General features: G+C 47.8%; 1 pseudogene; it reads right to left on the reverse strand.

Moving 5' to 3' along the window:
* Window positions 1-2,651: 2,651 nt before the first annotated feature.
* On the reverse strand, window positions 2,652-4,140 carry LOC136504068 (tyrosine decarboxylase-like; annotated as a pseudogene).
* Window positions 4,141-24,950: the final 20,810 nt, after the last annotated feature.

Below are 24,950 nucleotides of genomic sequence, written 5' to 3' on the forward strand. Positions count from 1 at the left end.
TCATAATGTTGACGATCGTGTATCCATATATATATGTTCACTGTACCTGTTAGCTAATTAATGAGTGTTAATGGTCATGGCAGTGAACACTGAATATTGATGGAACTCGATCTGGAGAAAGGTCATCTATGCATCTAGGACTCGATGAGAAAAGAGCAAAAAGAGTTCCAAGAGATGATAGATATTATTCAGAGGTAATTGCAGTCTCACTAGCAAAACTATTCCAGTCTCTCTGCATGCAAATTAATGGTCCAAATATTTTTTATGTAATTTGGTAGTTGTTGGGAAAAGGTCTGTCAGGAACACCATATGAAACGCAAAGTGCCACTGAAAGTAGTGCTATACAAAGTAAGTATTATATACCTACCTTAGTTCAATTTCCCTATGCTCGGATGATGACGAATCTTTTTCTCGTAAAGTGGGTTCTGCGGCAGCCCCAGGGGACCCATCTCTGTGGATACTATGTTTGCGAGTTCATGAGAGTGTGCTAAAAAAGAACTAGTCTAGAGGAAAAAAGGGTAAGTGTGTATATATATATATATATATATATATATATTCGTGATAGATACAATTTATTTATCATTATTCTTGATACATATATATATATATACTAATATACTTTTTCTTTATCTCATATCTCAAATTGAAGACTCGTTGGTTGAAGGAAAAAACCCTGGACATACACCATCTCAAAGCAATCCAAGAGACAATAGGTGGATTTCTGAGGTGGATTTCTGAATGATCAGGTCTTAACTCCCCGCGGCGAGTTTTACTATGACCCAAATATGTGATGATGAAAGTCAAATTTCATATTGATCCAAAGAACATGTGATGATGAAAAGTACAATTAATGCAAACTTTACATGTGACGATAAAATATAATATTATGTTTTAGTTTACTTTTACTTGTGTTGCTTGCGTGCATTGATTGAGCGAAAACTTTATAGTACGCGCGCATATACGTATATTATTTTGCAGCGAATAATGCGTATTCGAAAACCAAATTAAAACAAAAAATAATCTCAATTGAAATAAGCAGGAAAAAAAAGACCCTTTAGTCCCGGTTGGTAATACTAACCGGGAATAAAGGGGCCAGCCCAGACACTGGCGTGGCTTCCTTTTTAGTCCCGGTTGGTATCACCAACCGGAATTAAAGGTCCACTTCTATTCCCGGCTACTAACCCTTTATTCCCGAACTCCTATTTCCGGCTGCGTAACCGGGAATAAAGGGGGTTGGCAGCCGGGAATAGAAGCCCTTTTTTTACTGGTGCTAATATGGTCCTGTGGATGGCAGCGAACAGCACAGATGTACCTTTTGGTGTAACATTCAGTTCGTTTACAATAATTTACATGTATGTTATGGAACTAAATCATACACCATTTTCTCTGTAAGCATGTTAGCTGACTTTTCAGTCTAAGGTTGACAATATCACACATTACACATAGTTTATAGCAGAAGAACATTAGCATGATGTTATCTGAATCATGTTGTGAATCGATTAAAAAGTGTCAGCCCATTTCAATTCTACCACATGAGGCCTTGTTTGGATGCGCATCTCAATCCACATGTTTTGAAGTGTGGATTGGAGTGGAATTAAACTGAGTTTTGTTCCAATCCACTCCAACACATGTGAATTAAAGTGGATACACGTACATCAGACAAGTTCTTTTCTTTTGAACTTGCCGTGTTACGTCCGCAGCAACACATGGGGTTCCCGCTAGAAGTATAAATAAGTGGCGCCATTTATTTTATAATCAAAAGATTTTATTAATTAAAGATGGACCCTGCAGAGAGAAGAGAGAACACATGTACTCCCATGTAAAGCTGGACGAAAAACTCAAAGCTCGTTAGCTCGCTCGGCTCGTGACTGGCTCGACTCGGCTCGGCTCGGCTCGTTATGATAACGAGCTCGTTATGATAACGAACCGAGCCGATCCAAGATTTTAGCTCGTTAGCTATAACGAGCCAACTCGAGCCAGCTCGCGAGCCGCTCGCGAGCTAAACGAGCCAAGCTTCCAGAAAAAAAGTATCAAAATTTATATTAGTTTTTGTATTACTTCATGTCTTGTACTTTATAATTGACTGGTAACTGGTCTAGACCCTATAAATTGACTTGTAACTAGTCTAGATGTATTTCTTTTATATTATTATTATTCTCAAACTTTAGATAAATACAAATATTATATTTTGTGTATTTTTTTATACTTGACTCGCGAGCTTAACGAGCCAGCTCAAACTTTTAACGAGCCGAGCCGAGCTGGCTTTCTGGCTCGTTAGGATAACGAGCCGAGCCGAGCTAGCTCGTTATCTTAACGAGCCAGAACGAGTCGAGCCAGCTCGTTATCTAGCCTTACTCCCATGGTCCCAAAGTAAATACACATTTTGTTTCCTGAGAAGAAAAGTTTGACCAAATTAATATAAAAAATGCTAATATATCTAGATGTATAATAATGAGTATAATTAGATAGAGCATGAAATATATTTTTATAATAAATTTATTTGGGTATATAAATATTGATTGATACTAAAGCTGAGACGTGCTTTTATATTTTGGGTCGGAGGGAGTGCATATGTTGCCCTACGTCCGTACCCATGGATCAAGACAATTATTGTCATCAATCAAAATCGTTATTCGAATGAATTTGGTTATTTAAGTACGGCCGCGCCATGATCCACGGACGTGGCGCTCCTCCGTGAGCGTGCTCCCCACGGCGCAGCGGAGCAAGTAGTCGCCGGCCACCATGGCAGAGCTCATGTACGGGCCGCGGCGGTTGGCATTCACCGCCTCCAGAAGTTTCTTGTTCAGGTCGTTGACCGCCTCCCTGTGGTCCTCACCGTCTCGCGGCGTGGACGGTGGTGGCCGGAGCCGGAAGCAGACAAGCGCGAACCGCCTTGGTGCCATGACCTCGAAGCGCACGTCCGCGCGGGCCATCTCCTCGAAGAGCGCGGCCATGCGCAAATGGTGGCGCACGACATCGCGCACGCGCAGGAGCTCGGTGCCGTAACAGCGGAGCAGGAGCCACATGTTGAGCGCGCGGAACCGTCGGGTCAGCATGATGGACCAGTCCTTGTAGTCCACTACGTCGTCGCTCCCGTCCGCGGCAGCGTCCGAGGATGACGTCGTGGTCCGTGCCTAGCGCCGCGACGAGCGCCGACGGTTCCTTGAGCCACAGGGCGCAGCAGTCGTTGCTTGCCAGAAGCCACTTGTGAGGGTTCATGCTGACGATGGAGTCCGCCTCCTGGACGCCCTCTGCCAGGTGCCGGAACTCAGGGCAGATGAAGGCGGAGCCAGCATAGGCGGCGTCGACGTGGACCCAGACGCCACGCAGAGCTCCGGGACAGGATCGGTGGTCCCGATCGACACGCAGAGGAACAGAGGAACCAGCCCGGAGTCGGCGTGTCCGCCTGCATGGCGGCCGCCAGCGCCGCCGGTGAGAGCGCGAACATCTCCTCACGGCACGTCGGTATCTGGCGCAGGTTGGCCTTGCGGATGCCGGCGACGTGGGCCGCCTTGTGGCAGGCAAAGTGGGCCTGGTCCGAGCAGTAGACGACGAGGTCGCCCATCCTGCTCTCGCCAATCTCGGCGAGCTTGCGGTCCCTGGCGTTGACGAGGGTACAGAGAATGGCTTCACAGGAGGTGCCTAGAAGCGTGCCGCCGCCGCCGCCGCCTCCAGCGAACAGGAAGCGATCGGGCAGGTGGAGCGCCTTGCCGAGCCAGTCCACCACCACCATCTCGAGCTCGGTGGCGGCCGGTGTAAAAGGCACAACGTTGATGCCCGCCGTGAGGGCTTCACCCAGGGCGCCGATGCTGCTGCTCGACGCCGGGAAGTGAGCCATGTGGCGAGGGCTGTGCCAGTGCGTGAGGCCCGGGAGAATGAGGTCGTGGATGTCTTTTAGCGCCGCCGTAAGCGCGTGGGGCTCCGGTCGTGAAGCTGCCGCTGACGGTAGCTGCCTGCGCAGGACACCGGGGGCCACTCTTGGGCAAACCGAGGAGTGTTCCATGCGAGCATAATATCCCGCCATGAAGGGTCCATAACCTGGTGGCCCTCCCGCCGGAACTCGTCGGGGTCCAGCAGCAGCAGGCGGCACCAACTCTTTTGCGAGGCAGTGTCGATTTGTTTGTTTGGGTGCGGCTCCATGGCACAGTTGGTACATACTCGGGCTGATTTCAAATTTGAAACAAGCACACCCGCGCTTATAAAGGCCTGTCTCGGCCAACACGTTTCTTGGCAGGGAAACGTACGGAAACGCCCTCTCACGCGAGCGTACGGGAGTTGCTAAAAAAAACGTGAGCGTACGCACGGAAGAAAAAAAAATATTGGAGAAAAAACTCACGTGAGCGTACGGAAGTTGCTAAAAGAAAAACGTGACCGTACAGGAGGAAGAAAGAATAATATTGGAGAAGAAAAGGTAATAGAGAATAGGAATAAAAACAGTGTGTAAGAGACGTTGAACACAAGATCATCGTCAATAGATTAAGGCCCTGTTTGGATTCCACCGGTTTTTAAGATCTGGTTTTTGAAAATTGTGTGGGATTCAAACAGGCTAGTTTTTGTCTAGTTTCCTGTGTCAGTTTTTACTATATTCTTTAAAACCAAGAAACTGTTGATACCTAGGTTTTGTCAGCTTCTTATGACTCCGTGAGCAATAAATGAAGTTAGATTCTTAAAAACTAGAGAATCCAAACACCCCCACCAGTTTTTGCTTAGAATCTAGATTTTAAAAACTAAAAGCAAATATTAGTTTTTAAGAATCTAGAACTCATCCGAACAGACCTTAAAACAACAATTCCTCGTGCCGAATATTGGTGTCAGAGGAGCGGCTAATAGAGGGCGACCCCGAAAACTCGCCGGCGACAAGCAATCCACATGTACGTAATAGTCACAAAAATCTAAAACTGTGCTTACTCGCTAGTTTGAGTGCATACCTCCGAGTACATTAGATTTTTTTTTCTTGTTGGCATCCCAAAATACATCTATCAAGATATGACAATCTATTCACTTGACCAACCTGATTGGATTACCCCACTTAATTGGGTTGATCGTGGGTCTTAAGTTCTGACAAACAGGTAGGATCAAAGTACTGCGACCAACAGTGAGGATTGGCCGACAAGCAGCAGAGCAGATGAGTTGACAAGAAGTCATTTGCCCCCCTTGATCACTCTAATTTAAATAGCTAACGTGTTCCAATGTTCGTCATATGCCAACTGCGACAGAGAACAAACAGGTCCAATTTCAAAGGTCACGTTCTATGACGTGTTGAATTTCAGAACTGCTCAAACATTTCAGAGCTGCGGCTGGGACGAGAGAAGCTGGCTCTGTCTGGCTTACTCCATATTCGATTTATTCAACTTATTTTTTTAGTTGAAATAGTGTTTTTCTCTCACAACAATTTAGCTAGAACAGTGTTTTTCACTACGTTTGCTGGTCTAAAACTTGGCTAAAACTAACTGAAAACACCGTTCTGACTGAATTGTTATGAGAGAAAAGCAATGTTCTGACTAAAAAAACAAGCCGAATAATCTAAATATGAGATAAGCCGAACGGGCCTAGCTGACTATAGATACTCAAAGCTCGTATGGACAACAAGGGCAGATTGGACCAGCCCAAAGCTTGTACGTACACCCGTCGTACACCCGTCCATTTGTGTGTGAACACGCACACCCAAAAAAAACAAAAGGTGATGTTGCTAAAAAAAACAAGACAAGTGATATGTTGCCTTGAAACCGGGATTATCACAGAAATCATTAAGTATGGCATGCAACCATTGCTGATGCCCTCTGTGACCGAAATGGCGAAATGTTAGTAGTAGGGCTGAATGGTGATATTTTTTTAATTTTAACACTTTCTGAAAACTAATTTTAAATCTAACATGGTCGGTTTTTTTAAAAAAAAACTAACACTTTTGGCCGCCCCTATTTTCCTAGCGTGGCCAAATGCATATGCTGCGCCATGCATAGTGGCGCAGCAGCTGGCTGACGTGGCGACAACCGGAATCGCGACCGTTGACGTGGCAGGGTCTGCCGCGCCACCTATCTTGGCGCGGCGGTACCTGGACGGTTTACCGCCTCCACCGTGCCTCGTGCTTGGAACTGCACCTATTGCGGCCACTACCGAGACCTGTACCGCATTTCAGATGTATGTTTCATGTGTTTTTCCTTTCAACGGCCGTCCATATTAACCACCGTAATGACTGGTCTCTCATATTAATTATAGGTGAATCAATCGATCACAAGCACTCGTGGACTCGTGGTGTTGCTCCTAAACAACTCATAGGATATATACGTACGCACTCATCGTGGAAGTTCATCAGATGCTTTCGACTTCTGGCCTCCTCCTCCCTGTCTATCTTTTCAGCTCCATAGAATAGACAGAAATGCAACTATAAAGCTGTGATCCTGGATTCCTGGTGGATGATCTTCAGGTTGTGGGGATATATAATATGTTCCTCAATTGTTATTCGGTGCTCATCTATTGTGTAGTATCTTGGGACGCTAGGAAAGCTAATCATGATGGCGTACTACCGCGACGCATAGAAACGAATATGAAGCAAATAAATGAAGCACGTGCGCAAGTTCACGACGTGCCACATAACATTTTCATTGTTTGACATAACATAACCAAATAACCCCGCAAGTTTCGGACGCCAATATTCGTTTGACCTAACAAACTAAAACCCAGGAGTGTAAGGATCCCTTGGACGCCTCTATCTCTTCGGATTTCTTGGCAACACATTGGGAGTATAGTGTGGCAGAACCACCCGAAATAGCGTACTTACGGAGGCGCTCGTCTTCCACCAGACTCTAAGCACCCCGAAAGCCACTACCGTGAGCGGTATCCGTCGGACACACCCCGAGGGAGAGCCCGAAAGATCCACATTTTTCCCCAAGGATCCAATAATGCAAACGAGTTACAACACAAGTCCATCTCATACATTAGAGTTTCTGAAAAAGTACATTATTACAATACCAAATACAGAGTTCGGAATGATAAACAGCGGAATATTAAAAAAATAACATCTAGCGATGAGATAACGAGGATTTCGTCTGAGCCCACCAGAAGAATCCTCCACACAAGGTACTCCTCAAGCATCACCTGCAACAGGGGTAAATAAACCCTGAGTACACAATGTACTCGCAAGACTTATCCGATAGTGGGAATAATTTCCCGACTCCAAGGAATATGCTAGGCTTTATGGTTGCTGGTTTTCTTTTAGCCAAAAGCAGTACTAATAGTGAGTCCTTATTGATATATTATTATTATCAGCCGTATTAAGTTTTTATCTAGTCAATCTATATAAGCACCTGTGCTACTTTCAAGCAAGAGTTGAGCAATCGATACTGTTTCTTCTCCTTTTCCACTTCCAGTTCTTACTACGGTGCTAAACCGCAGACAAGCCGTACCGGGTAACCCGGCGATTCGCGAATCAATGTGCCCAGCTGGGTGCCCCGAAGACACACGCCCCGCTTATACCCCAGGCACAAGCAGGACTAACCCACCACTCTCCTGTCCCGGGTGTCCAGGTCCCCGTCCAAACTTGGACTCCAAGCCCCCGCCTCTAAGTCCCGGACTTAGTGCGGTGCAAGGACCTCCACCACCTCCTCTTCCCATCAGTCGGTCCGGAAAGAGCCGGATCCGCGACAAGAGAGCAGCAAGTCTTCCCTGCGCCCATACCCAAGTATGTGCTCGGGACAATAATCTGTGACTTGCCTAGAGTCATATGCAACGACCGGTCCTTAATCGACACAGACAGGGAAAAAGTGTAACCGGGCTATGCCCTGTTGGCCGCAGGACACAACCCCTCACACCCACCAGTACCAAATCCACATCCCTGCCCGGTCACCATTTTCCTTTCCATTATTTCATCATGATATCATAGTTGAATCACCTATTTGCGAGTAACGACAGGTTACTCACGCTACCGACATCCTGAGCATAGCAGCTACTCGACCTGTACTAGTAGAACTCATGGTGGGTATATTTATGCATGTAGCTTCCATAAAATGCCTGTAACGTAAATGCATATCATATAAATATATTCAGTGATTATTTAAAAATAGGGTTATGCACCGGGGCTTGCCTTGGGCAGGTGCCGAGTCAGCAAAGTCAGTACCAACAGGCTCCTGGTCTCCTTCCTGTGTGAAAAGCTCTTCCTCGTACTCCTCGATCACCTCGTCGTACTCCGGATCACCGACGGGCACGAAGTCTACCTGTTCGTGATCTACATGAAATGACGATGCAATGATTACACTATGGCAACAGCAATTCTCAATGTAAAAGTACCTCTATTACATTACTAAGTGAGGTCTACCTACTAAAGTCTAAGCCACCTACCAGTACTACTAACAAGTATGACCGTGTCCTACATTCTTACAATGACTACGGATATTCATACTCCTAATGTCAGTTTATGATAAAGCAAGGATAACAACTACGTCATCCAACGACTCGTTCTATGATTATCATCAGTACAGCAAGTATATAAATGCCTAAGGAACCTACGGTAACGATTTCAAAGCTAAAGTTATCATCGGTTTACCACAACAAATCTTGCAATTAAAGATCGATATACCGCTAAGCCCTCTACTTCAAGCTTATGGGCCTACCATCCTAACCACTAATGGGGAACCAACTGTACTAACAGGTAGTCGATATTTTTGCGATCCTAACAAACTTTGTTTCGCTATTTTTGGACAATCATGCAATTTACTACTAATTATTGAAGTCCAGTTCATAACCTAAATAGATAAACAATTTCTAATACAATGAAATGGAGAAAACGAAACCTCCCTGACCGGCCCACGACGCGCGGCCCGACCCAACTCGCCACCCCGCCCGCGCGCGACAGCAGTCAGGCGCGCGGCCCACGCGGAGGCGCGGCCCAGATGGCCAACGGCCCGCGAAGGGGAAAGCCTGCGCGCGCGGTAAAAATTGCACGAACACCCCCGACGAACTCAGCATTTACTATGAGCTCTACGATACTGTTTCGCTACTCTACAATTTTACACCAGCACCCTCCCACTTCCTCTTCTTCACCGCGAGGAGGTCCCTGGCCCCCCCAGGGCGCGCACCGGCGCGACGGCACGACACCGGACGACCACGCCGGCCTCACCTGAACCCCTACAGCCTACCTAAGGGGCCGATAGGTACCTGGATAGCACGTAGAAGCTACAGGAGGCGACACGACGAGCAGAGATGCAGGCACAACCTCCCTCCCCGGTGGTGGCTCCTGACCTGCAAGAGCGAGCGCGTTCCCGTGAGCAACATCGAAGGCGAGGCCAGCGCACGAGCTAGCGAGCACCAGGGAGCACTCACCGACACTCTTGCGTTGACGGTTAGGTTGGAGGCGGTCTGAGCAAGGCTGGCCACGTGAGCTCGCGGCGGTGCGGTGATGACCGATGGGGGCACTACCATGGCGGTGGGGCTGGCCTGCTGCGATGCTAGGACTGAGGTGCGCGGGGTGCTCAGGAGGACATGGCGAGACTGTGGGTGCACTGAATCGCCATGAGGTGTACTACGGGGCTGACTCGCCATTGGAGGGCGTCGGCTCAGCCTTATGGAGCCAGTGACGCGGAATCACGAAATTCCGGCCATGTGCAAGGACACACATAGTAAGGTGGGGATGGGACGTAGCCAGATGCCTAACGAAGCCAAGCCTAAGACGAATTGGAGTCTACGGCTACGGTTAAGGCGAATTGGGGAAATCATCACGGCGGCAAGGAGACAGTGGAGACAGGGGAGATCATGGCGTGGCATGGCTCGGACCTGCGATGGTCGTCAATGCAATTACTAACGTGCACGGCCATGGGGAAACAGTAGGGCGTGGCTCCAGGCGCCAGCCAGTAAGGCGTGGCAGCAAGCCGACAAGGCAACGGTACAGCAACGCAGCGGGCAGCATCCGACAAGGTACCCAGCGCGAGGGCGATGCGAGGTGACGGCGGGCAGACTATTGTCCAACGCACAGGCGATGTCAACGGCTCAGGACCGGCGTGACGACGGGCGACTTGCAGCGCGGGACCGGCGCGCTCCCGGCCAAGGCAGCGCAGGGCAAGACGTGCGCGTCGTGTCCCGGTGACAAGGCAACGTGGCCAGTGCCGGCGCGTAGGACGAGCCAGACATGGCGGTAGGCGAGCAGCAGTGGGGCAGGCGGCCAGGACGCGCAGGTCGTGCACGTGCATGTCGCAGTTGGCGCAGCCGAGCGCGGCAGGCGTTCCTGGCACGCCAGCAGCGGGTAGTGACCGCGCTCAGGGCTTAAGCCAGGTGTCATGCACGCTTTTTAAAGCAGTGAGAAACCTTGCACGAAAAACTCCAATCGCTAAACTAATCGCTCGATGCACAAGACGGTTCATCAAACTACCGATCGCAGTCATTACATCGCGCTACTTCTTAAGCCAATCGTTCCACAGAGTTTGCCAAACATGGTATCGTCGGCCATTTCCGAAACATATGAAAACGACGTTGAAACAAACGATCCCGCGTCGGAATCCAAACCCAGCCTACTCGAGGTACTAGCCAGCTAACCTTGTCCGACCACCTAGTTTTATCGCCATTAGCTACACGTTCTTTTAGCCCTTTTAGATCCCAGAGCACTGCGATTACACAATAATACATGAAATGTACCCACGGACTCATGTTTCGTACGAATGTTTCAAGTGCCGAACATCGAGTTACACCTCATGTCAAACACACATGCACAAAAATCTAGATGCTTACGAAACGTTTCAGCAAAACATTACAATGTAACACCAGGGTGTTACATATAGCCAACGTCGGTATGCTCGCGTCGACGGTACGTACGGCTCGTACCTTGCAAGTATATAATACGCACGATTACTTATAATTCTTTATGATCGTTAGTTCATGGAGAATACGTATTTAAAGAAACTACCTTTGTTAGTACCTGTGAGGCTCCTTGGGTACCAAGCGGGGCACCACCTAGCTGAGACATGCCGATCTCGTCATACGCCCAATCGTCCCACTGGTCGTGCTGTCTGCGGAAGCCCGAGGGGTCGTCGTCGTTGTCCTCGTCGTCCTCGGTTGCAGGGTCCTTCCTAGTGCTATGATGTGGTGGTGTACGCACCGCGGAAGTGGCACCTGTCATCGGCTGAGAAGAGCCGGCGGTGTCCTCAAAGAGGCTGAAGACGTGCCACCCGACCGCGCCGGGAGTGGTGGTTCCTCATAAGGAGTGTCTATGCTGCTCAGCTTCTGAGCTAGCTTCCTACAGCTCTTCTTCACCTTCTGCATAAATAGACGTTAAAGTTAGTGGATTTCCCAAACGCATATACACTAAAGAAACATTTTCGGAACGGACAAGTTTATGTTTACCTCCACAAAAGCCGCAAGAACGCCTGGCCCCTGCCCTCTAGACTCATGAAGCCAAAACGCTGCTTCGTTGGACATCCTGGACAATTGTGTCGCCTGGGTACAGAAACGCGGTTGGACAGTTTTAGTACACATACTTAATACCAAAAGGATAACAAATTGTACCATTCAAGTATCTTACCACGTATCTTTGAAGCGGGGCGCTCTGTAGCTGTGTATCCTCCCTAGTGGTAACGTCGTACACATCTTCGATGGTATCTTTCTCCGAGTCCTCGTCAATCGCCTCCTCAGTGTACGGGGGCTTGATATGTGTCCTCGTAGACCTGTGAAGCCACCGTAGGTACTCGTCGAAGGTGTGCTGGTCATGTGGAGGACCGACATGGACCGGCTGTCGTACCCTGTTCTGCCACAAATGGATGTGCGCGCTGTGTGTCACGCGCCAATCCTTGGTCTTGTACCTCTTCCTGTGGTCATACCTGCAACAAAACGATGTTAGTTGTACTACACACACCTCTGAATTGTAGCTTTGTTATTAATCGATAACACACCCGTGCAATCCTTGGTTGGTGGAGTAAAGCGGTGGTGGGCAGCCTGTCATTCTTCCAAACTGTCTGCAGACCCTGATGGGCAAGTGAATCTCGACCACATAGAAGAAAATAAGAGGGACGTCGCAGCGATACTCGTTTGACTCGTCCCTAGTAACAGGAGTGAGATAGTACTGGAGCTCCGGAGCATCCCAAGGACACCAATGCACTTGAAATTTCGTAATTGAGTTAGGTTGTGATATAGTGTAGATCGAACAAGACACGGGTATGATAGTAAAGAGAGCGTAACCTGGTGCTGTGTCAGGACGTCGAGACCATCCGTGTACTCCCTGTATTTGCGCCTCGCATTCCCTCTAACTAACTCTGATTCCGTCCGGATAAACAGAGTTGTAGGGAGTGTAGCCTGCCCGTTCCATTACTGCATTGAACACGATAATGAATTAACCATTAATAAACTCATCATATGTAACCATATCAAAGAATATAATGAACCAAAGTACTTACCGGTAAACCAGTACTAAGTGGCCTCCCAACGGGCCATGGTTCCCAACACCAAACCTGGAGTAGATACGAGCAACCTCCAAGGTTCGCATACCCTGAGGTGCGACGGCAGGCAACGCATAGCTGTCGATACGTCCATGCCAGGACTGCGCTGCCCCTGCTGTACGCCGCTATGTTCTCCCAGGGCTGGCGTAGTATGTCAAGGAAGATCTAGCTAATGGTGTTGCCCGAGGCGTCTGGGAAGAGGAAAGCACCAAGAAAGTGCCAGAGCCACACTCGAGCGAACCTGTCGATCTGAGCCTCCTCAGCCTATGGGTCCAAGTAATCAAAGCGCTCCGTGATCCAGGATGACGAAACACCAGAAGTTTTCCTGAAATTTACCAAAGAACATGAGACCCGATGGCTGCAGGAAAGCAATGCAAGTATTAAATAGGCTTCAATTTCTCACTTATTTTTCTTGGAAGCCTCTTCGTCCGGTGGAAGAAAGCCAGTAAACTGAGCCACCAGCTCCCTCCAGTGATCGTTGTCAACTATCCCTGTCACTGAAAGTCCCCCAACCGATGGCTAAAAATAGCCTTCACGTCCTGCATGGTCAAGGTCATCTCGCCATAAGGTAGGTGGAACGTGTGGATCTCAGGCCTCTACCTATTATAATAATAGAACGACAGTTAGTTGTCTCAAATTTGTTACAAGAAAGTTTACGTACAAATAATGCACTCGCACCTGTCTACAACTGCAGTAAGTAGTGCTGGGTCAAGGGGCGGAAGACCATGGTTGACAACACGGATAAGCTCGAGGAAGCCGGCACGCCGTATGTACGGCACATAACGCTCGTCCCACTAGTACGCCCTGGTGTGCGTGCGGGGCCTTAAAGTAGGCAAGGCCACCTCTGCGTCATTGTCACTCAAGATGTGTGCTCGGTGCTGGTCGTCGTACTCCACCTTAAGAATGGGGTACAACGGGTGCTGCGTGGGAGGACCCATCCTGTTATAAATTGATAAATAAAGCGTTAGAGTATTCAAATTAACAAAATTTAAATTAACATTATGTAGCATTGCAAAATTTAAACTACTTGTTATGCAATATGAAAGCACATATATATATTCAAAGTAAAATTAACAGACATATCACGCTCTAGTAACTTAAACAACTTCACTAGGAATATAAGCATTTGATGAAACTTCATGAAGTCATCAAAATCAACGTATCACGCACTAGTAGGTACCAACATTTGTAAACTAGTATCTATACCCAAAATCCCTAACTAAATAACTAACTATAAACTAAATAATAAATACCTAATCAATCCCTAAACCCAAAATCCTAACCTCAAACCTAAAAACTACCTACGTAAATCACAAACAAATTCACTAGCCTAACTATTATAAATCACTAACTATCCTAAATCACTAACTATCATAAATTAATAACAATCATAAAACCCTAACTATCATATATTACTAATTATCCTAAATCACTAATTATCCTAAAACAATAATAATCAAAATAACATGAAATCGAGAGGGAGGTACCTTAGGAGCGGGCGGCCTTGACGCGCCGGCGTTCATGGCGCGGCCGGCGCGGGCACTGCGCGGCGGGAGTGGCCGGGCGGGGCCAGCGCGGGCGCTGCGCGGCGGCGGGGGGCGTGCGGCTGGTGGTGGGCGGGCGAGCAGGGGTGCGTGCGGGCGGGGGGCTCGCTCGCGATATTTATTCGGCTCTGCCGCGCCACGCATCAGGGCGCGGCAGTGCCGCGCCAAGATCGGTGGCGCGGTAGGCCCTGCCCCGTCAGCGGTCAGCGATTCCGGTCGCCGCCACGTCAGCCCTCTGCCGCGCCACCATGCATGGCGCGGAACAGGCATTTGGCCGCGCCAGGGCAATAGACGCGTCTAAAAGTGTTAGTTTAAAAAAAACCGACCATGTTAGATTTAAAATGGGTTAATTGGATTCATGCCATTACAAATTCTGCGTTTCTGAAAAATACCATTACTATTCGTCTATTTGGAAAGATGCCATTATAATTCGTTGTCTACTTGAACCATGCCATTTTATACACTCGGGACGAAGTTGGGTCCACCTGCAGGTCACCATATTCTAGTATTGCCCAAAGTAACCCTTTCTTCTTCCCCTCTTCTCTGCTGACAGTGGGCCCCACCCATCAGATCCATCTTCTTCCTCTCTGTTCTCTCCCGTGCACACTCCGCCCATGGCTTGCTCGCCGGCGTGGGCTCGGAGTTGAGCTAGGGGCCACGGGATAAGCTGGGGAGAGATGCAAATGGAGAAGGAGCTCACCACGACGCCGATGGTGGGCTTTTTGTCGTCGAATGCTGACCGGAGAGGGAGGGAGCTGAGGCGAGGCGGACGACAACTCCGGCGAGCTCGCGGCGAAGGTGTTGCTGGCGTTGGTTGATGCGAAGGAGCGGTTTTCACGGACTCGTAGTGCCTCTGCGAACTCGACGGAGGAGGAAATGAGGTCGGAGGCGGTCGGAGCGCGGAGAACAGCGAGCTCAAACCAAGCTCGGCAATGGTGGCGTGCCGGCGGAAATGGGCGCTGGAGAGTGGGGAAGGGCTCAGGTAGTGGTGGAGCGGTGGAGGCGTGTGCTCGTGGTGCCGAGGCCCAGCTTATATAGGGCAGAGAGGGAGCGAAGAGGAGCCGGTCGCGAGCTCAGAGGCATGCCACCCATGGCGGCTGCGATTGGCGCGCCCGAGGTGTGCGGATGGCGCTGCGACTGCTGCGAGGGTAGAGCGGGGGACATGGAAGGAAGGAAGGGGGCCTGGTCCTCACGGCGAGCGCGCTTGGTTGCGGCAGGAGCGGGAGGAGATGGGTTCCGCCATGGCCATGCCATGGGAGAAAGAGGAAGAAGATGGATCTGACGGGTGGGGCCCACTGTCATCAGAGAAGAGAGGAAGAAGAAAGGGTTACTTTGGGCAATACTAGAATATGGTGACCTGCAGGTGGACCCAACTTCGTCCCGAGTGTATAAAATAGCATGGTTCAAGTAGACAACGAATTATAATGGCATCTTTCCAATTAGACAAATAGTAATGGTATTTTTCAAAAACGCAGAATTTGTAATGACATGAATCCAATTAACCCATTTAAAATTAGTTTTCAAAAGATGTTAAAATTAAAAAAAATTCTGAATGGTCACCTCCTGTCTCGTGTGGCGATCACCCGCGCTGCAGCCACATCCTGTAAACATTTTTTTTTCTACTGAAGCATTTTTCTATTGGTAGTTGGTACTAATATACAGAAGTAATGACATTTTGTTCCACCGTAAATATGTCTGAAAAATATGCTTCTGTCTACCACTGTAAATAAATATATACTCCTGATAAATAAGTATAGTTAAAATGTTCTTGAACGCTGGAGGTTCGTTCCCGGAATAATCACGTCTGTTTGGTTGGCTACCAAAAATTACTATACCAAAGATCATCTTTGGTAAGAAAAAATTGTTAAAACTAGAATAAACCATAAATTTGGCATTGCTAATTGTGAAAAAAAAATTCTCGAATACGCAAGAGCATTGCGTATCATTGTGTTAAGATGATAGAAGTTTAAAAAAACAAGAGAGGCCGTTCCCGGCTCGGCAGTTACCACGGTGAGGCACATTTTGACTATTACAACCCTGGGATCCACTGGGATCAACCTTAACTACGCTCTATCTAAAGCTTCCAGTCCGCTCTATAAGTCATCGCGTTGGATGCTGGGAACAGCTCATCAAGAGCCTCAACGTTTGCTACTGAGAGGGTGCCTTGGAAGTACGATTCGTACAATCGCTTGGCCACAGAGGATGTCAGTGATGTCAGTGCTGATGGCGCCAAGATCCTCGTCTTCTTCGTGAGCAGTACTTCGTTGCGCTTGGACGTCGGGATGTGGTCCATCTGGTGAGCAGCGATCCGTATGCTCCTAATGGGCAAGTTGGTCCGCTTTGGTGCTGGCTTCTGCTTAGACAGGGAGTTGATGAGAGGTGGCTGCCTCTTTACCTGGACCTCTTCGGTGAACCTGGCCAGTCGCTTGGTGGCCTCCATCGGTGTGGGCGTGCCCTCAGTGCTTAGCACTTGACCTCCTCCATTTGCGGCGTCTGCGTGTCGCTGTGGCGTCGTGTAAGGCAGCCCAGTACCGGCTGTTGTCTGCACACAACTCGTTGCCGTGCCGTCGCCTGCCTCTTGCAGACCGGCAGCCATGAGCTGAGTCGTCATTGGGGAGGCCGGTGGTACCACGTTCCCGTCCTCAGGCTGTCCCTAGGATGTAGCCGGTAGGACCTTGCCTTCCTTGATGTGCACCGAGCAGCTCTGCCTCCAGGATCATTGGATCCAAGACCAGCTATCCTCCGGCGTTGTCTTCGTCCTGGCCGCCTGGTTCGAACTCGAAATGACGGGTCCCCCAATCTGGTGTCTTTGCACGCTGTGGCTCAGGCGTTGTGGCCGCATTCGCGGTCGGCTCGGCGTTGACGACCCCCCTGCAGCCCTACAGCTGTGGCCCAGGTCCGCTGGTGTTGCCAACATCGGAGGTCAGCGGCGAGGGTGGCGGTGAGTGGTCAGCCGAGATGGAGTCCGCGACACGCTGGACATGGATGGTTACCCGGTACGTGAAGGTGCCGTCGGAGACGGCGTGGTTGCTCCTGAAGCCGCGTGTTGCGTCAGCGGCGGAGACATCGGCAGTGGCGTCCGGCACCAACGCAGTGACGGCGAGCCTCAGACCTCGATCGGCGTCGTCCATGGCGGCGCTCCGATGGATGAACGCACCTTCCAGCTGTTGCGGCGGGTTGATGGGTGGGGTGGAGCCCGCCGCCTGCGATCCGTCCGGCGTCGTCAGCACCTTGACGAAACGGTGCTGGCTGATGGTGCTGGTGCCAACCTTGGCATCCCCTGGTGAGCTGCGCTGCTTGCAATCTCTAGCAAGGTGCCGAGAGCCCCTACACTGCAGACACCGTGGTGGCGGGTGGCAGGTGGCAGGTGGCAGGTGGCGAGCCTGTGAGTGCAGGAGAGGCAGTTTAGGCACTTGGCACGCAGTGACTCCGGGATGCGCCACCATCGTGAAGGTTTGGGGGCCTGCACAGCGTTGTCTCGCGGACCCTCCAGGCGACGGGGTAGCACCTCCCTCCACCCTTCCGCGTCGGGACCTGAGATACGGCGCCGGCCCCGCGGGGGCACTCGCTGTCCGAGACGGAGGTGAGCAGGGACGCGTGCGGTGCCGTCGTGTCGGCCACTGACGACTCGGTTGCCCAGCCGGAGGTGGGCCGGCAGGCGATCTTGCTCGCGGCGCGGATCATGACGACTCTGCGCGGTTCGATTGGTGGAGATGGCGGAGCAGAGGGGTGTTAATGGTTTTTTCTAAAATTATTTGTGTTGGCTAATCGAGATAAATATGGAATTAAAATTATTAGTCTACTCAAGACTACATCTCTCTATCTAAGTTCACTAACACCTTATAAATATCCTAATTTGTGGGTATCTTGAGTTTACATTAGATATCTTACTTTTTCACTCCTTGTTTTCTTCTTCATCAAGTCACCACTGTCTTCATGGTTGATCATGATTTGCTCTTGTGGTATCTTCTCTTGCTCATCTTGTGGCTTTGGTTGAAACTCTTCTTGTTGCTTCACCGATTGCTTGGTTGGGCACATTGAGGTAAGGTGACCCCAAATGCGGCACTTGAAGCACTTGACATGCTTTAGCCTCTCTTCTTCCTTCATCTTCTTGAGCTTCTCAATGTTTAGGCAACCATTTGCAAGGTGTCCCACTTTATGACACCGGTAGCACATGAAGTGAGACAACTTCAATTATAGTTGTTTCTTCATCTTCTTTGTTATTTTTCTTTTGTCCTTTGTCATCTTCGTTGTATAGTCAAGGTCACTCTTGTCACTGAAGTTTCTTTGAGTCTTCAACGTATGCTCAAAGGTGACTTTTGAGTTGTAGCACCTCTCTAACTTGTTGCTCAATTTCTTCACTTCATTCTTGAGCTCATTGTTCTCCTTCAAAAGATTAGTCTCACAAGACAAGAAAGTAGAACAAGCATCTATATATGGCATTTCTAATAAATCATCACAAGAGATGGATGCATGCTTCTTCCTTACATCCCAAGGGTTAGCAATAATATGTGATTGATCATGTGACCCATGTGATGATCTCTCACTATTTGTAAGTTTCTTTGTAAATACTTTAATGAGAGAAGCATGTTGATATAATATTTTTTCATAAGATGCAAGTAGTGTCTCATGAGTCAATTTTAGCTCACCATGTGAAGATTTAAGAACATCAAGTAATTTCTTATGTTCTTCACATGAGTTCTTTAGAAATGAGTTTTCATTTTCCAATTTCATTGTTTTAGCTTTCTCATTTTCTAAAGTCATGATCATGCTAGCAAGTCTACTCACAAGCTCATCATATGAATCAACATGATCAACCACATTAGCATTAGATACCTTAGTATCACCTTGTGACATGAAGCAATGTGGTCATGTAGGAGAGCTTGTGGTAGCAATGTCATCCGAGCATGATCCATCATCATCACCATTAAGTGTGCATGGAGTAGCATCATCATCGGCATCACTAGAGGCATCATCATCATCAATCTTGTCAACTGAACTTGTAGTAGATCCATCATCATCATCACTTAATCATGAGGTGAAACAATTTTTCACAATCACCAAATTGTGGTCATGCTTGACACAATCATGCACCTTCTCCTTGGGCTCATCCTCCTTGAACTTGACATCATCCCACGTGGAGGAATCACCGAAGGTATGCTTGATTGATTCCCATATCTCATGAGCGGTTCCCACGTAATTTATTCTTTTTATCAAATCAAAGGTCAAAGCATCAATTAGATAACAACAAGTGTGTGCATCAAGTTCATAGAGAACTCTTTGAGCTTTGATGAGATTTCTATGGTCCAAGACATGAGTGAGACCACTAGTGATAACCCACCAAAACTTAGGTCCCTTTGCATAAAAATGATCAAGTATGTGGTTTTTCCAAAGTGCAAAGTTTGTGCCATAAAAAATATGTGTCTCACAATCAACTATCCCACTATATGTCATCCTCTCGGGTCGGTGAAGACCACAAATGAGAGACCGAGATCCGATACCATGTGTAGGGTCGAGATGGCGGACTAAAGGGGGGTGAATAGTTCTTTCTAAAATTAATCGCGTCGGCTAACCGAGATAAATACGGAATTAAAACTATCGGTCTAGCCAAGACTACACCCCTTTATATAAGTTCACTAGCACCTTGACCGGCTTGACCGGCTTCGGGATCGTTTCCAGTTTTCTTCGCCACCGTGTTCAACCTCTGAAGGAGCGAGAGAATTATGGTTTTGAGTACTCTAGGGCGGAGGACCCTTCTCGTATGGTCCCTACCCTTGAGTTGAAATGAGGAGGTGCTCGAGCGCCTTCAGAAGATGTTAAAAGGAGTAAGCGTCGTCCCGTATGCTGTCCCTGAGTATTGTGCTAACAATCCGCCTCCTGCTGTGAGTTGTTTTTTCTTATGCGGGTACTTTTTGTATTTCCTTTGCTGTCTCCACTTTTTGCTTAATCTTTCTCGTCTGGTTGTTTTACTCTTTTATAGGAATTGGGGTGTAACTTCGTTGATCCGATCCCCCTTGATGACCACCCTGCCATGGTGGAGACTGGGGAGAGTCTTGCTGGGGCATCTTTAACCAGTAAGTTTCAAACCACCACGATGTTTCCTGGTGTTTCTTCCACAGTTCTTGATGCATATGTAGAGTATGTTCCTCGTCTAGTTCCTCGAGCTCCTTGTAGTGTCGGAAAAAGGGGGCAAGCGGATTGTTCTTCTTCTGGTTTGTCTGGTACCAAGAAGTCTCGCCAGTCGAGTACTCGTCCAGGTACTCAAATTATAGGTAGCGTGCTCCTAGGTGAGCATATTAATACGTTTTGTCTTTTTGTTGTTTGTTTGTGCCTTTAACCGAGTACTTTTCTCGTTTTTCAGATGGCGCTGTGGTTGGCTTGTTTGAGAGTGAGGTAGATGAGGATGATGATGCGGCCCTTGTCATGCGTCGGTGAGTTGTTTTCTTGTTTTTCTGTTGTTGAACACCTCTTTTTGTTCTAACTCTGGCCTTGTTCTCTTGTAGTAAACGGTTATCGAGCTCGAGTTCTTCTAGGGCTTCGGTACCGACCACGCCACTCCTGTCGCAGAGTGGTGGTGATATTTTTGCTGCTATAGTTCCCCCTCTAAGGTCTTCTATTGGTCTTGGGAGGTTTATGAAGAAGAAGATAGCTAAGTGAGTGAATCCTGGTTATGTCCCTTTGCTTCTGTTTTCCTTTTTTCTGATTCATATTCTTATCGTCGAGTTTCCTTATCATCTTGCAGACCCTTGCCTTCCCATAACCCTCAGTCAACCTCTTGTCAGTCTTCTGGTGTGCCCATGTGTACTGATTCTCAGGACCCGGAATGTACGGTTGACGAGTTGGCTGTGAGGGAGACAGGGTTCCCTAGTGATCACGCTGCTACGGATTTGCTGACTCCGGGGGTGACTCTGGCCGTGGTGGTGGGTCCATCTGAGGGGGTAGCCGGGGCTTCCCAGGATACGGTCCTGGTCTTGCCTTCTTCGCATCGGCCGGCTTCTCCCTCTGCTCCTCTTGCTACTAGTGGTCAGCGTTTGGATGATGATGTGGTGCAACAATTCGATGCCACTCATCGGCTGTCAGAGCTGACCGCTGCCTGGGGAACCTTTGCGACTTCTTTTGGGGAAAAACTCCAGGTAAGTTTTTCTAAAGTTCTTTCTTTGGAAGTTCGTCTTTCTTCTGTTCTTATGTCTTATTTTTCTCTCTCTCTTTTTGTTCAGTCTTTTTCTCAGGAGCATACCGGCTTCTTTTTCTCGTCTGAAACCGAGAAAAAGTTGTCTTCTAAGGTTAGTGCCCTAAAAACAGAGCTTGACCTCTGTCGGGCTGAGATGGAGACCGAGCGTCAAACGCACCAAAGGCAGGAACAGGCTCTCCGTGCCCGGGTGGTTGAGGCAAAAAAGCGGAGGGATGCTGCTGTCCAGGAGGCCTTGAAGAATGTGGAGGCCATGAAGAATGAGTGCAATGGTATCGTGAGTTCTTTTTGTTTCCTTTTGTATTCAAATTTCCCTTTCTGCTGACTTATTTTTTGGTGCCTGGTCTAGCTCTCCGAGTTGAAAAGCAGAAGCTCTCGGAGGGTATTGAGGAAATGAAGATACTTGTTCGCAATAGTCACAACAGGGCTGAGGAGGTAATTACTCATGCAGAAATAGAACTCGTGCTTGCCAAGTTGATTAGGCGTGGAGCTGACAGGGATCTTGTCCAGGTCCAAAAAACTGTTGAAGTCTTGACTGGCAAGTTGGCGATGGATACTGAGAACTGGAATGCTTTGTGGAAATCATTTTGGTCAATAGCCGATCTTCTCCGAACTCCAACAGATGATGGTCAATCTTGGGCTCAGTTTATTCCTTAAGTTCCGACCTGTTTCTAGGAGTTCGTGAAGAGGTGCGCCCAACTATGTACCAGAAATATTCTTGCCTAGGTCCGGGTTCTTGCTCCGGAGGTGCCTTTGTCCAAGATTGCAGAGGAAGACGAGAGTCAAGAATATCTGGATGCCGTTGAAAAGGTGGAGCCTGAGGTCGAAGATTTAGCTAGGAGGATTATGGATAATCTTAATATTGATATTTCTTCTCCTGATGACGATGCTTGATGTAATTGACCTTTATACTCCAACCTCTGTAATAGGATATTATACTTCTTTTTGAATGAAGATTCTTTATTTTTTGTTGATGTCTTCTTTGCCTGGATGTCTTTGTCTTGTTTATTCTTTAAATGAGTTGTCCAAGTGATCGGAATTTTTTCCGAGTAGTCGTTTGTTGGTCGTGGTGCGCATCCACAGTTTATGGTGGTCATGTTGTTTCATCCGTTGTAGGATCGCTCCTTGATAGGCCGAGCGTTTGTATGGCTTTTATCTGCGCCGTGTAATCAACTCGGTATATGCAGATCGTTGTCTTGTCAAATCTTCTTGATTTTGTCAAGTGCTTGTCAGGCTTTCGTCTGCGCCGTATAAACAACTCAGTATATGTAGATCGTTGTCTTGACAAACTTTCTTGATTTCTCGAGTGCTTGTCTGGCTGCCTTGTAAACAACTCGGGTTAAGTAGATCTTTGTCCTGACAACATTTATGTTCTTGTTGGTACTAAAGAGACTTAGGACCAGCGATCTCAAGTATCTTTAGTTTCTTCTTTTTAGCTTTTTTGCTTAACTCGAGATGTGGCCAGTATCTGGCTCTTTCCCTGGTTGTAAAAACATCTTAGGATTGGTTCAGGTGTTGGCTTATCAGCTACCCTCATCGGCATGCTCAAGCATCTTTTCGACTTTTTGTTCTCGGTCGGTATGCTCAGGCATAATTTCGGCCATTTTGCTTTTTGGTTCGGGTGTTAGCTTATTAGCTACCCTCATCGGCGGGCTCAAGCATCTTTTTAGCTTTTTTGCTCTCGGCCGGTATGCTCAGGCATAATTTCAGCCATTTTGCTTTTTGGTTCGGGTGTTAGCTTATTAGCTACCCTCATCGGTGGGCTAAAGCATCTTTTTAGCTCTTTTGCTCTCGGCCGGTATGCTCAGGCATAATTTTAGCCATTTTGCTTTTTGGTTCGGGTGTTAGCTTATTAGCTACCCTCATCGATGGGCTCAAGCATTTTTTCAGCTCTTTTGCTCTCGGGCGGTATGCTCAGGCATAATTTCAGTTATTTTGCTTTTTGGTTCGAGTGTTAGCTTATTAGCTACCCTCATCGGTGGGTTCAAGCATCTTTTTAGCTCTTTTGCTCTCGGCCGGTATGCTCAGGCATAATTTCAGCCATTTTGCTTTTTGGTTCGGGTGTTAGCTTATTAGCTACCCTCATCGGCGGGCTCAAGCATCTTTTAAGCTCTTTTGCTGTCAGCCAGTATGCTTAGTGAAAACAACTCGAGAAAAGTCATAATAAGACATATGTTGTCGAGGAACACCATATTTATTGATCATGAACCAGTGTGTTTAGTGAAAACAACTCGGGAAAAGTCATAATAAGACATATGTTGTCGAGGAACACCATCTTTATTGACCATGAACGTTTATCTCTTGTGGCTTGTACATATATTCTTTCTTGAGTTGTTTTCATGCGTAGAATCTTCTTAGTTGGCTGATGTGCCATGTATTGTTGACTTCTTTTCTATCTTCAGTTATCAACTTGTACGTGCCTGGTCCGGTGACTTTTGTGACAATAAAAGGACCTTCTCATGGACTGAGTAGTTTATGGCGTCTGTCAATTTTTTGTATTCTTCTTAGTACTAGGTCTCCGATTTGGAGTGATCAGCTCATGTCCAAGTACTCGCAAGCTGATGCTCGGGGGCTACAACCACTGGGGTCTCCTGAGCGCAAAATGTCAGGATCGCGCGCTGATTCTACCACGCGGCCGTCAATCAAGCTAAGTCATGGTTTAATATTTTTTCAAATATTCTTTAATCATCATATATCTCTGGATATTATCCATATGCCTCCACGGCTCTACTACAGTTGATTTACCTGGGTTCCTGAGGCCTTAATCCGTGAAGCCTACTCGCCGAAAAGGTGCAAGAGGTGTTTAAACGTAACAGGCTACCTACCTAGGGAAATTACATAGCCTAGTAAGAACAAGACGCGAAAAAATTTAATATGTATTTTATAATGTCTTCTCTTAATGGTTGTTAATTTACCTGGGTTGCTGAGGCCTTAATCCATGAAGCCTACTCGCCGAAAAGGTGCGAGAGGTGTTTAAACATAATAGGCTACCTACCTAGGGAAATTACACAGCCTAGTAAGAGCAAGACACGGAAAATTTTAATATGCATTTTATAATACTGGGACATACTTCCAACTTTATATCTTGTGTATCAATTATCACATACTTTCGTATGATTACTTTGCAAGGAACCATTTTCTGGACCACGTCATCAAATAAGGAGCTCGCCCACCGCTGGCTGCCTTACTTGGCCACTACTTCGTTGGGTGAGACACACGCCCCATGCTGTCTTACTCGGTTGCTGCTCTACAAGTCGCCAGGACGTCCGACTACTCGGCCGCGGTGATCGACTACTCGGTTGGGGTGATCAACTACTCGACAGCTAAGGTCGACCTTGTTGCGGTGATTTGGAAATTCTAAAGTGGGGGTGATACGGGGTCTCTGGTGAGGGGACCGCCCACCTGAAGCCTTTTGACGGATTATCTAGGTTGCCTTACTCGGATCGGATTATGGTTAACGAGAAGATTTTGCGTCAGCAAGATGAGCACGAATATGAGGATGCACGTGCATATTTATATGTACTATCATTACTCAAGCGAAACAAAGGAAGAGGCATAGCATACAGCAGCATGCAAGAAGACATCAAGCACGCAAGCTAATTATGGAAAGTACTCGGTGGCGCAACTGTGTTGACTTGCAATGGTATATGGATAGCCTACTACAGTTCGCGGGTTACTTGGATACACCCTTGAGAATGTCTACAAGATCCTACATATCCTCAGAAGAGGTTTTCAGTTCTTTGAACAACTCAGATTCAAGACCCTCCAACTTTTTGTTCAAAATAGCAAGAGGCTCGGGGGCTA

The sequence above is a fragment of the Miscanthus floridulus genome, chromosome 14 (assembly GCF_019320115.1).
Source record: "Miscanthus floridulus cultivar M001 chromosome 14, ASM1932011v1, whole genome shotgun sequence".
Lineage (NCBI taxonomy): Eukaryota > Viridiplantae > Streptophyta > Magnoliopsida > Poales > Poaceae > Miscanthus > Miscanthus floridulus.